General features: G+C 36.3%; 1 protein-coding gene and 1 non-coding gene across 5 annotated transcripts in view; one reads left to right on the forward strand and one right to left on the reverse strand.

Moving 5' to 3' along the window:
* CACNA2D3 (calcium voltage-gated channel auxiliary subunit alpha2delta 3) overlaps window positions 1–13,265 on the reverse strand; it is an 846,876-nt gene that overhangs the window by 293,256 nt on the left and 540,355 nt on the right. The window lies entirely within an intron of this gene.
* On the forward strand, window positions 7,034–7,141 carry LOC122683344. Its single transcript, XR_006337696.1, has one exon. It is a non-coding gene; the product is annotated as a U6 spliceosomal RNA (small nuclear RNA).

Raw genomic sequence — 13,265 nt, forward strand, 5'->3', positions numbered from 1 at the left:
AAAGTAAGATGGTCTTTGAGAGCTGCCATTTATTTTACACAAATCTGCAAAGATGTTTCAAGCATCACCCAGATGAAATAACCACAGTTGTGATGGGATTCACTGGCCATGATAAATCACCTCCCTGGAAAAGTTAGAGAAATGCTGTCGTAGAGTTACTCTTTGGAATCTTTCTATTTTTTGAAGACCTCTCATCATTTCCCTTCACAGTCACCCTTTCACAGCATTCTGGCATCCTAACACCCTGCTTCTGGGTAAGTTACAGGAGTCCTGGGAGCTATCCGATGAACGGATTGCACGCTGAAGATGCTTTGCTCTTGTGTCAGGCCCTGGAGAAAAGATCAATCATGGGATTGGATCTGAGGGATTTCTTTCAGATATGCACGTCCTGACTTAATTGAATCTAACTTTAGGAAGATAATTTGGATCAGGTTATGACAAGAGAAGAATGACTTATTGTCTTCAGCATGTAGGAGTTTCAGTGTCAGTTTACGGCAAAGTCAGACTTTATTCCACACAATGCAGTCCCATTTCCACAGGGGTCCTGCCTCACAGATTTCCTCTCAGGGAGCAATTTTTTTAGACAAGGGTTCTTTCTTAAAAGAAACGTCTATGAATGATATATCTCCTTAGGATGGTTACCAAACACATACTCATTCAAACTCAAAATCCAAATTCTGAAACATCCAAAAGGTAGTTTTGTTATGTCACTGATATGACAGAAATCATGGAATTCTTTGCACTTTACGCAGATGGCATAAATCCCAGTTGTTTGAACTTGAGAAACATGTTGAGTGATGAAATTAAATTGACATCATCTTCCTTTATCTTGACAGTTCAGACGGCTAGAGGCAATTGCCACTCTGGCTGTCGGGTTAAGATCATCAGTGTTAAAATTATTATACTGCCTTTATCTTTGATTAAAAATTAAATTTCACTTCTCTTTATCATTTTCCATACCCCCCAAAACATGCATGTGTTCTCCAAGTTAAATCAAGATGGACTAAATATTTAATTCCCTGTGCTAATTAGCTACAACTGTTACCTGATTTCTCTCTGTAAATGAATGTGAAAGGACCCGGGAGGCCTAACGTTAACCTTCATCCACTCTCGTTCTAAAAGAGAAATTACGGGCTCTAATTAGATGCTTCAAATTGCAAAGAAATAGAATTTTCATAACCAGCTTATTAAAATCCTAGGGGCCCTTTGGGATAGGGAAAATTGCTTCTACTCTGATCTGCTTATCCTGGTACAACACCATACAGAAGACTCATGTTGTCTGTAGTACACAGCTCATATTTCTCCCAAATTAATGAGTACTCAAATTATTCCAGCTGCCCTCTTGGCACAAGGAAAAATTGAAAATCTATAGCTGCCAAGTGACGTGGATAACTCAGCTGCTAAATAAAATATGCTTAAGGGGACACAGCTGCTGGGGTGCCTATTTACATTAAAATTACTAAATCCATGAACAGAGAACAAATGTCCCAAGACAGCTAAACAGTGTTCAGCACTTGGATTAACTCTTTTATTGGAGCAGGACCCTCAAGGTGCAAGTGTGCCACACAGTACGACAGAAACAGGACGTTTTTACCAGATGATGTTTTTCCACCAGGATGAATCCCTAAGCATTACAGTGGGAGAACCAGTGAGTCCCTACTTTTGGAAGTTCTAATAAGTTTTACTTCCCTTGATGTTTTCATACAAGTCTGTTCAAGCTTTTATTCTTACTGAAATTAAACAGATCATACATTTGTTAAACTTTGACATTTCATAAATCTTCAGTAAGATTCTCTCTTCTATGCTCTGACCTCTTTATTATTTAAAGGGTCAGACAAAGCTCAGATGACCAAGACATGGAGGTCATAGGAAATGATGCCTCAACTGCTGCTGTGAAAAGTATTTCAAACTGAAGTATTCAGTCATTTGGGCAGTTTTAAGTAGGCCCCTGGATAACCAATTTAGAAAAAAAAATGTGACATCATGGGAGAGCAATAAAAAATAAGAACAAAGCACGAGAGGAAGTGACCCGTGTATATATTCATCGCTTGTTAACATGAAATTAATATGACCATCTATCACTGTCTCAAAATTCCAAACACTAAGAGATTTTATTCAAATGTATCCAAAAGCCCTGATCGTTGATATTATCAATGACCTAGTCCAGATCAAAACTGTTAACACAGTGTTCAAAGACTGAACCTCCATCCAGATCCATGCTTCAACCATACACAGCATTCAATGCAATGAAACACCCCACAAAAAAATGTATCAGTTATGACCATGTTCTCTGGTTGGATTTAGACATCACCTGCCTTTGTAAGTGTATTTTTTTAAAAAGAATTACAAGCTATAGCCTGGGTTCTCTGGCTAATGACAAAAACACGTTCTGTTTACTGTCCTGAACATTCTACCTATGCACTTTGCATTGTCCAAATCATGTAAAATTACAGAATGATGTCATCAAATAGATCAGGCTCAGAGGAAACAGATGAAGATTCTATAAACACTTTTCACCCTTAAACACATAGCCTAAACATAATACTTCCTCTCTATGTAAGAGAAAATGGCAACAAATGAGACTTGAAAAACAGAATGGGGACATTTGAACATCAACTGAAAAACATTTGAAGATGATTAAGGAAATATAGACCTAAGTGAAGATAAGACAGAACATGCTGCTTTCAGAAGGAAAACGAAAGAGCCTTGACACTGAAAGAACCCAGTACAAAGTCAGCTGCAATTACATAGCAATGTTTTGATCCATGCCATTGCCACGTACACTTTTGCTTATACCAAAATGCTTGCCTCTATACATGAGTGTCTCCACAGAAGACATCACCTGCCTTTATAGTTCTGCCTCATCTATAATCTGAGGACTTGGCCATTTTTACAGTCACAGAGTTCTGGATCCTGCACCAAAAAATTTGAAGATGTGGGTTTTGCAGTTATTTCCCTAGGACACAAGTCACACTCCCCATCAAAAGACAGGATTTTCTAAAATCCTTCACTGTTACTCTCAGCATGACACTTCTGACTCTTCTAGGGCCACTATAAGCCCTGGACAAGTTCTAGATGAAATGCAAAGTCAGCACACACAGTGTGACCCTGAAGAAAGAGCAGAGGAAGTCATGACTGTGACATAAAAAAGCATATTTACATTTCTATCTTGCCTTTGACAATTCACAGCATGAAAACAAAAGCAGTCCTCAATAACTTTGGGGGTTACATAGAGTCTTAGTAAATAGATCTGATATATGGGTCAGGCAAACTCGCTAAATCAGAAAGACAAAATCAAGTGTCATTTATCCACACTGATAACAGGAAGAGAACAATGGATAGTATTAATGTCAGAAATTCTATGTGTCCATTTCAAAAAGCAGTATGACTTGCAAAAAGGTGTATCTTTCCTAATTATCTAAGAGCCAGTCTAGGAATGTGAAAACAAAGTGTGTATACACAGGTGTATGTATGTCTATATATGCAGTCATTTAGATGTATAGCTACATAAAACCACAGGACAGATTTACATGCACTCACTAATTTGACTCTTCAGATTCTTTATTTTCTTGCTGATTTGACTCTTTTAGGATAATTGCCAACTTAGTTCTATACGGTAGATCAAATGCACTGATAGTGTTTAAAGCCTAGTTCCCTGTCTTTTGATACAATGACACTGTTATTTGATCTCTTGACAGTTTCAATTTAGAAAATCAAACCAAAAGATGTGTTTAAAGAGAACTTATATTAACTTTATTTCAGTAATGCTGCAATGCTTGTTAAAAAGTGTGACAATGCATAGCTAAGAGTCAGACTCACGGTGCTGTCATATGTACTGTTTCAATCTGATATATTCCTTGGAGGAAACAAAACACTCCAAAATAACCATAGCTATTATATAGTCTTTCATATCTACATGTTCCTGCTAGCCTTTGGAAATAGTAACCACTGGAAGCAGAAATAAGGCCAACAGATGTCCACAGAAACTAGTCTAACACAGTGTTCTACAAACGTCTTCCATGATGGTGCTCCTAGTGTGGATTTCACAGGAAATTTCAAATTTCAATCCCCTCAAAGGATGTTGTTCATTACTTACTCTCAACATCTAGAATAGTAAACCTGAGTGCATAAGTGTGAAAGATGCTGGTCTACATATTTTTTTAACATTTGTTTTTTGTTAATTTGGTTGTGCCAATCTTTAGTTGCAGCATGCAAACTGAACTGTGGCATGTGGGATATAGTTCCCTCATCAGAGATCAAACCCAGGCCCACTACATTGACAGCAGGGAGTCTTAGCCACCAGACCATCAGGGAAGTCCTGGTCTGTGTGTTTAATATGCTAAGACTACGAAGCAAATTTGTTTTCAAGTGAAAACTGGGGCTTTTAAAGCTTTTCCTAAGCTGCCTACACACAGTTAAAAAAAATAAAGCTTCTATGAAGCTTCTATTAATTTTAAAGACGTAGAGCACCTTTAAGATTAGCATTCATAGAACTTCCTATTTTAGGAAGAAGTAATTCAGGACTGTATTGAGATAAAGGCAATATTCCCACCAATAAAATATGAATTGAAGGACCAGGTGTTTCTGTGCTGAGCATTTCATCAAGAAAGCTGCATCTGTATGCTCACCACTACTTTGTAACTCTGTACATAATCAAATACCAATAGCAGATTGAGTACAGCTTCATGAATGAAAGAACTTTTACAACTTACAAATGAAAAAGAAAGTGTTAACTGGGGAAATTCTATTTCTAGCTATGATAAACTAGCTACTGTAAGATGACTCCTAACCCTGAGAACATCTACTAAGATAGGATAAATTACAAACACACAGCTATTTGGAGACATCAGAGAAAAACGGTGGAAACTAGGATTTGAATGTACTAGATCCCAGAGTGAAGAGAACTACATGGAGCAAAGTTCTATATTCACACCATTTCTCTCATCATGGTATTTCCCAATTCATGGAGCAGGGCACGTAAGCCAAACAGAAAAGAGAAACCCAGAGTTGGCAGCCTCACCAAGCAAAACTGGGTTCAGGTCTAGCGGCTGGGATTCAGCGCTCTCACCACCATGTCCCAGATTCACTTCCGGGTCAGGGAAGGCTCTCTTTCCGAGCTTCTCTGGTGGCTCAGGTGGTAAACAATGTGCCTGTAATGCAGGAGGCCCAGGTCTGATCCCTGGGTCCAGAAGATCCCCTGAAGGAGGGCATGACAACCCACTCCAGTATTCTTGCCTGGAGAATCCCATGGACAGAGGAGCCTGGCGGGCTACAGTCCATGGAGTCACAAAGCGTTGGATACAACTGAGTGACTAACACTTTGAGCTGCCCTGGCAGCTCAGTGGTAAAGACTCTGCCTGCAATGCAGGAGACCCTGGTTCAATTCCTGAGTCAGGAAGATCCCCTGGAGAAGGGATAAGCTACCCATTCCAATATCCTTGGGCTTCCCTAGTGGCTCAGATGGAGAAGGCAATGGCAACCCACTCCAGTACTCTTGCCTGGAAAATCCCATGGTCGGAGGAGCCTGGTAGGCTGCTGGGAGCCTGGTAGGCTGCAGTCCACAGGGTCACTAAGAGTCAGACACAACTGAGTGACTTCACTTTCACTTTTCACTTTCATGAATTGGAGAAGGAAATGGCAATCCACTCCAGTGTTCTTGCCTAGAGAATCCCAGGGACAGGGGAGCCTGGTGGGCTACCATCTATGGGGTCGCACAGAGTCGGACACGACTGAAGCAACTTAGCAGCAGCAGCAGTGGTTCCGATGGTAAAGAATCTGCCTGCAGTGCAGAAGACCCGGATTCAATCCCTAGGTTGGGAAGATTCCCTGGAGAGGAGAATGGCTACCCACTTCAGGATTCTTGCCTGGAGAAGTCCATGGACACAGGAGTCTGGAGGACTACAGTCCATGGGGCCGCAAAGAGTTGGACATGACTGAGTGATTAACACTACAGAGAAAGTCATAATATAAGGGAAAAAAATCCCAAAGAAAAGGAGACCCTAGAGAAGTAATTACACATTCAACAGGAAATTTCTCCTGAATTAAAGCACTTCCTGCTGGAGCAGGAAATGGCAACTCACTATAATATTCTTGGTCTAGAAATCCCATGGACAGAGGAGCTTGGTGGGCTACAGTCCATGGGGTTGCAAAGAGTAGGACACTATGGAACGATTGAGCATAACAAAGCATTTGCTAATTCCTAAACTGTGCATGTGTTAGATAAGACTCCACAAAACTAAACAAAAAGCAGCTGCAAAGAGATTGAAACATTAAGTAGAGAATTTTGAAGGTGCAAAATGCTAGGAAATAAAAAATTGAAGTTAAGGATTCAGCAAGAGATAGAAAGCACAGACTTGCAGGTGAAACCTCTGAAAAAGCTATTCCTCCAAAGTAAGGACAAATCATAAATAAACAAGTTGTAATTGGTTCAAGGTACTCAGCCTGCATTCTATCTGCCTGCCAAAGAATTTATTCCTCTCAAAAGGAAAAGTCTTCAAAGCCTCAAAAAATTTTCATATATACTATCATGCAAACAATCAAAAATTGCTAGGCAAGTCAAGAAACAGAATCAAATAACTAAAAATGGAGGGAAAAATAGACTTACAGGTGATCTAGATATTACAGTTATCCAGGCATGGACTTAAAATATCAATGACTAATAATAAACATTGAGCTTCCCAGGTGGCTCAGTGGTAAAGAATCTGCCTATAATGCCAGAGATGTGGGTTTGATCCTTGGGTTGGGGAGATCTCCTGGAGAAGGAAATGGCAACCCATTCCAGTATTCTTGCCTGGGAAATTCCATGGACAGAGGAGCCTGGCAGGCTACAGTCCATGGTGTCATAAAGAGTCAGACACAACTTAGTGACTAAACAACAAAGATATTAAATATTAAATAAATGAAAATATGAAGCATTAAAAAGAATTAAATAGAATCCCTAGAACTGAAAACAGTGACTGAAATTAAGAATTCAACATATAGGATTAATAGAAGACAGACACTGTAGAAGAGAAGATTAAAGAACCGGAAAATAGTGCTCACTTCGGCAGCACATGTACTAAAATTGGAGCGATACAGAGAAGATTAGCTGTGGCCCCTGCGCAAGGATGACACGCAAGTTCGTGAAGCGTTCCATATTTTAAAAAAAAAAAAAGAACTGGAAAATAAATAAGTAGAAAATACCCAGACTGTAGTAGAAAATACTACAGAGAAGAAGATGATGAAAAATAAAGAAAAAGTAAAAAATAGATATGTGATCTGGTCAAAAGGTCTGATGTAATCGGAATGTCAAATAAATTAAGAGAAGGAATGGGGCACAGACAATATTTGAAAAGAAAATAAGACAAATGTTTTATAAAACTGATGATACACGTCCAGTCATAGATTCAAGAACATATGTGCACAGCAAGTGGAATGAATACAAAATAAAACATGCTTAAGGGCATACCATAATGAAAACTGTAAAAACTAAAGATAAATATCTTTAAGTCTGATAAAGGAAAAAAAAAAGACACTACTCTCTAAGGAACAATAATTAAACTGACCACTGTCTTTTCAATAGAAATAAAAGGCAGAGACAACAGAACACATCTTTAAAGGCCTAAAAGAACCTAAGTATCAAACTAGAATTTCATGTTGAGTAAAAGTATCCTTTAAAATGACAATAAATTCAAAACACTTTCAGAAAATTTGTTATTAGCAGAATTCCAAGAAATACTTTAGACAAAAGGAAGATTATCCCAATAGGAAACATGATAATGCAGGAAGGAATATTCCTAACAGAAGAAGAAAAACTGTATGAGGAAATCAAAGTAAATATTATCTGATTAACATTACAATAATCATGGTTTTGGGGTTAAAATTACATGAAGGACATGAGTGGTTAAATGGAGTTAAACTGTTTGAAGGTATGTGAGTTATATGAAATAGGAAAGAAGTAATAAATTAAGGTAGATTATAATAAATTAAGGAACAATGTTTTAATCTTTAGGATAACAACTCCAATATATAGTACAATAATTTACTACTAGCAAGTTAATACAGAAGAAAATTGGGTAATGAAACATTTTTGCCTTTTTTTTTTTCAGATTAATCAACTAAAGGAAAAAAAAACAAAGAATAGGTGGGGCAAAGAGCATCATGATAGGTGAGCTCAAATATATTAATAATTATATTGAATACTAACTATATTTTAGTGCCTTTTGGCCTATCTTTTTACTTTCAAATCTTGTAAGCACACTGTAATTATAAATAATACTATTTGTCTTTAATAGATATAATAATAAAAAGGTTAACAACAGGAAAAACGCCAACCTGAAATATGTATATCAAAAATAGGAAAGACCTAACAATACATAAAGTAAAAACTGACCAAATTAAAAGGAGGAAAAGAGAAATACAACATCACAGTGGGGCATTTTGACACAATTCCCTGTAACTGATAGAATAAGGAAACAAAATAAGAAGTAGAGACCAAGAATATCTGAAAATTACTATCAGTCAATTTGATCTAATTGACATGTAGAACACTGTATCCACCAAATGCAGAATGCATTTTGTTTATAAGTGCTCAAGGATTATTGACAAAAACACATCATATGCTTGTCTACAGAATAACTCTACATGAACTTAAAAGAATGGAAATCATAGAGAAGTTATTCTATATCTCAGTGGAATAGGCTAAAAATCATAAAATATTAACTAGAAAATTTGGAATCCAAATTACCTTAAGAATAAACATACTTAAAATATTCCCTGGGACAAAGAAGAGTTACATTAAAAAAATAGAAAATAATTTTCATTCAATAATAATGAAAATACGATATTTAAAAGCATGCAGGATATCACTAAAGCAACTGAAGGGAAATTGATAACCCTAAATGAATTTAACAAAAAAGTAGGAAAGTTAAAAAATCAGTGCACTTTAACAACCTATAAAAATGTCGAATATAACCCAAAGAAAGTGAAAGGAAGGAAATATAAAATAATAGAAATCAAAGACACAGAAAACAGACGCACCGTGCCAAAAATTACTTCCTGAAAATTTAATAAAACTAAATCCTTAACAAGGTAGATTAAGAAAAAAATGAGTGAAAATTAGCAGTTCATCATATTAGGAATAGAAATTGGAAAGGTCTGTAGATCTATTATATATTTTTAAAATAAAGAGACTTTATAAACAATTTTAAGCTAACAAGAGAATCTGAGAGATATGGACACATCCTTCGAAAAGCACAACTTACTAAAGCTGATCTACAAAGAAATTTTAAAATATAAATAAGACTCACATACATTAAAGTCACTGAATATATAACTACAACAACAACAGAAAGCTATCTTCAAATTAAACTACAATTCCTTGTGTCCTCAATGGTGAATTCTTACATACAATTAAGGAAGAGATAACAATCTTAGATAAATCCTTACAGAGAACAGAGTAAGAAAAAAATACTGCCCAACTCAATTTGAGGCCATCATACTCTGATCATAAAGCTTAAAAAGGCATTACAAAAAAGGAAAAAGGCATTACAAAAAAAAAAGAAGTATCTTTCCTGAACAAAGACTCAAAGATCCTAAAATCATAGCAAATCAAATTCGGTGAAATGTAAACACTTAGCATATTATGACAAAGTTGTTTTTATGCAATGAAAGCAAGTTTAGTTTAACAGTTGAAAACTGAACAATGTAATTCACAGCATCAAAAAAACTAAAGAAAAAATATGATCACTTCAATAGATGCAAAATAAGCACTTGATAAAATTCAACACCCATTCAGCTAAGTTCTTACCAAGCTACAAACAGAATATCACTTCCTTAACCTTAAAGAGAATATGCATAAAAATCACCATCAACATAATACTTATTGGTAAAATCATTAAAAGTGTTTATGCTAAGATCATAGAAAACCACATCAACTAATCCTTATCCTTCAATTATACTGGTGGTCCTAGCCTGGCAATAAAAGAAAGAAAAGTCATATAGATTATAAGGGAAGAAATAAAACAAGTCATTATTCAAACAAAAGTGATTTTGCACACAGAAAATCAAGAAAGATATATAGATTATTAACAATTAGAGTTTATTAACAGGTGAACTTAGTGAAATCACTGGACAAAGGTCAATATAAAAACTATTTTGTTTCCATATATTAGCAAACAAAAATTTAAGACTATATTCTAAATGATTATCAATTTATAATTGCAGCAAATCCCTCAAATACCTGTTGGTAAATTTTAAAAAGATATGTGTAGGACTTTCAAAAAAAAAAAAAGACTAAAAACTATTAAGGAAAGAAAACTGAGTGAAGGGAAGGAGCCAGTTCATGGATTGGAAGACTTAATATTTAAAGATGTGTCAATTCTCCTTTGGTTGATTTTTACACTCAACTCAAGTCCAATCAAAGTTCAAGCAAATTAGTTTTAGAAATCAACAGGTTGATTCCAAAAGTTTTATAGACCTAAACAACTAACAAAAGAAAAGACAATTTTGAAGAATCAAAATAACATTAGAAGACTCACATTATCAAATAACAATACTTATAAAGCTCAAGTAATTAAAAGAGTAGAACTGATGTTAAGTTTAGACAAACAGATCAAGACAGTAAAATCAAAATATCTTTCTTTTTAAAAAGTGCTATTACAACACAATGAGGAAAACTGTGATTTTATAAATGTTGCTGGATCAACTGACTATACATGTGGGGAAAGAATAAACCTTAATCAAATGCTAGATGAACCTTAACAACTGGAATAATGAAACATAATAATAAGGCTTCTAGAAGAGAACATGGAGAATATCATCCATCTTTGTCACAGGAAAATGTCTTAAACTGTACATGAAAAACAATCACTCATAGAAGAAAAGACTGATATAGTAAACATTATCAAAATATAGCATCATAAGACAGAAAAAGGAAGACATGGAGTGGGAGAAGATACTTGCAGTATATACATCCAATAAAAGATTAGTATCCAGAATATATAAAGAACTATTATAACAATCAATAAAAAATGACTAATTTTTAAATGGGCAAAAAATCTTCTTCACATGAGGATATCCAAATAGACAATAAACATATGAAGAGCTCATCAATATTACTCATCATGTAAATACAAGTTAAAATCACACACACACACACACATCAGAATGGCTAAAAATAAAAAAATTGAGAATATCAAGTGTTGATAGAGAGGAACCAGAAATCCCATTGCTTCAAACACTTTGAAAGGCTCCTTGGCAGTATCTACTAATGCCTAACATACATAAGGCAGCCTTTCTAAGTCTAACATACATATATCTTATAAGGTAGCAATTCTATGCCTAACATACATATATCTTAAAAGGCAGTGATTCTACTCCTAGGTATATCTTCAACAAAAACGCATACACAGTTATGCCATAAAAGACATGTGGAATAATTCCTATAGCTACATAATTTGTAACACCCCAAAGAGAAAATAATCTATGATACAGCCATACACAGGGTACAACACATCAATGATAAGAACAAAGTACTTATTGGCACAAACAGCAACGTGGATGAAAATTATACATAACCTCGATCAAAAGAAGCCAAACGTGAAAGAGTATATACCAGATGATTCCATTAATATAAAGTTCAGTAATTAGTAAAACTAAACCATGGTGATGGAAATTAGAAAAGCAATTATACTGGGGTGACACAGTGACTGGACAAAGGCATGACAAGGGAAGCTCGCAAGGTGCTGGCAGGTTCTACGTGAACTCGACAGCATTCACACAGGAGGGGTCACCTGGTAAAAAAAAAAAAAATCACAGAACTGAACACAATTTTTTTGTACCTTATCATAGATGCTTTGAAACATTCCACAGATAAGGTCTTAAAAAAGTTAGCTGACTTCTGTTGTTGCTGTTCAGTCGCTAAGCAGTGTCCAACTCTCTGAGACCCCATGGACTGCAGCATGCCCAGCTCCTGTGTCCTTCACTATCGCTTGGAGTTTGCTCAAATTCACGTCCATTCAGTTAGTGATGTTATCTAACCATCTCATTCTCTGCTGCCCTCTTCTCCATTTGCCTTAAGTCTTTCCCAGCATCAAAGTCTTTTCCAATGAGTTGGCTCTTTGTATCAGGAGGTCAAAGTTTTGGAGCTTCAGCATCAGTCTCTTCAATGAATATTCAGGGTTGATTCCTTTTAGCATTGAGTGGTTGGATCTCCTTGCAGTCTAAGGGACTTTCAAGAGTCTTCTTCTGCACCACAATTTGAAAGCCGTCAATTCTTTAGCACTCAGCCTTCTTTATGGTCCAATTCTCACATCTGTACATGACTAGTGGAAAAACCACAGCTTTGACTTTATGGACCTTTGTCAGCAAAGTAATGTCTCTGCTTTTTAAATACACTTGTCTAGGTTTGACATAGCTTTTCTTTCAGAGAACAAGAGTCTTTTAATTTCATGGCTGCAGCCAACATCTGCAGTGATTTAGGAGCCAAAGAAAATAAAATCTGACACTGTCTCCACTTTTTCCCCTTCTATTTGCCATGAAGTGATGGGACAGGATGCCATGATCTCAGGTTTTTGAATGCTGAACTTTAAGTCAGCTTTTTCACCCTCTTCTTTCACCCTTAGCAAGAAGCTCTTTAGTTCCGCTTCACTTTCTGCTAGTAGTGTGGCACAGTCTCCACATTGGAAGTTGTTGTTATTTCTCCTGGCAATCTTGATTCCAGCTTGTGATTCACTCAGCCTGGCATTTTGCATGATGTCGTCTGCACAGCAGTAACATAAACAGGATGACAATATACAGCCTTGTACTGCTTTCCCCCTTTTGAACCAGGCAGTTGTTTGGTGTCTGCTTCTAACTGTTGCTTCTTGACTCACATACAGGTTTCTCAGGAGACAGATAAGATGGTCTGGTTATTCCCATAATCTCTTGAAGATTTTTCCACAGTTTGTTGTGATTCACACAGTCAAAGAACTTAGCATAGTCAATGAAACAGGAATAGATGTTTTTCTGGAATTTCCTTGCTTTCTTATGAGCCAACGGATGTTGGCAATTTGATCCCTGGTTCCTCTGCCTCTTCTAAACCCAGCTTGTATATCTGGAAGCTCTCATTTCACGTACTGTTGAAGCCTAGCTTGGAGGATTTTGAGTATTACCTTGCTAGCATGCAAAATGAGTGCAACTGTATGATAGTTTAAACACCCCTTGGCATTGCACTTCTTTGGGACTGGAATGAAAACTGATGTTTTCCAGTCCTGTGGCCACAGAGAGTTTTCCAAATTTGCTGGCAT

Source organism: Cervus elaphus, chromosome 24 (genome assembly GCF_910594005.1).
Source record: "Cervus elaphus chromosome 24, mCerEla1.1, whole genome shotgun sequence".
Taxonomy (NCBI): domain Eukaryota; kingdom Metazoa; phylum Chordata; class Mammalia; order Artiodactyla; family Cervidae; genus Cervus; species Cervus elaphus.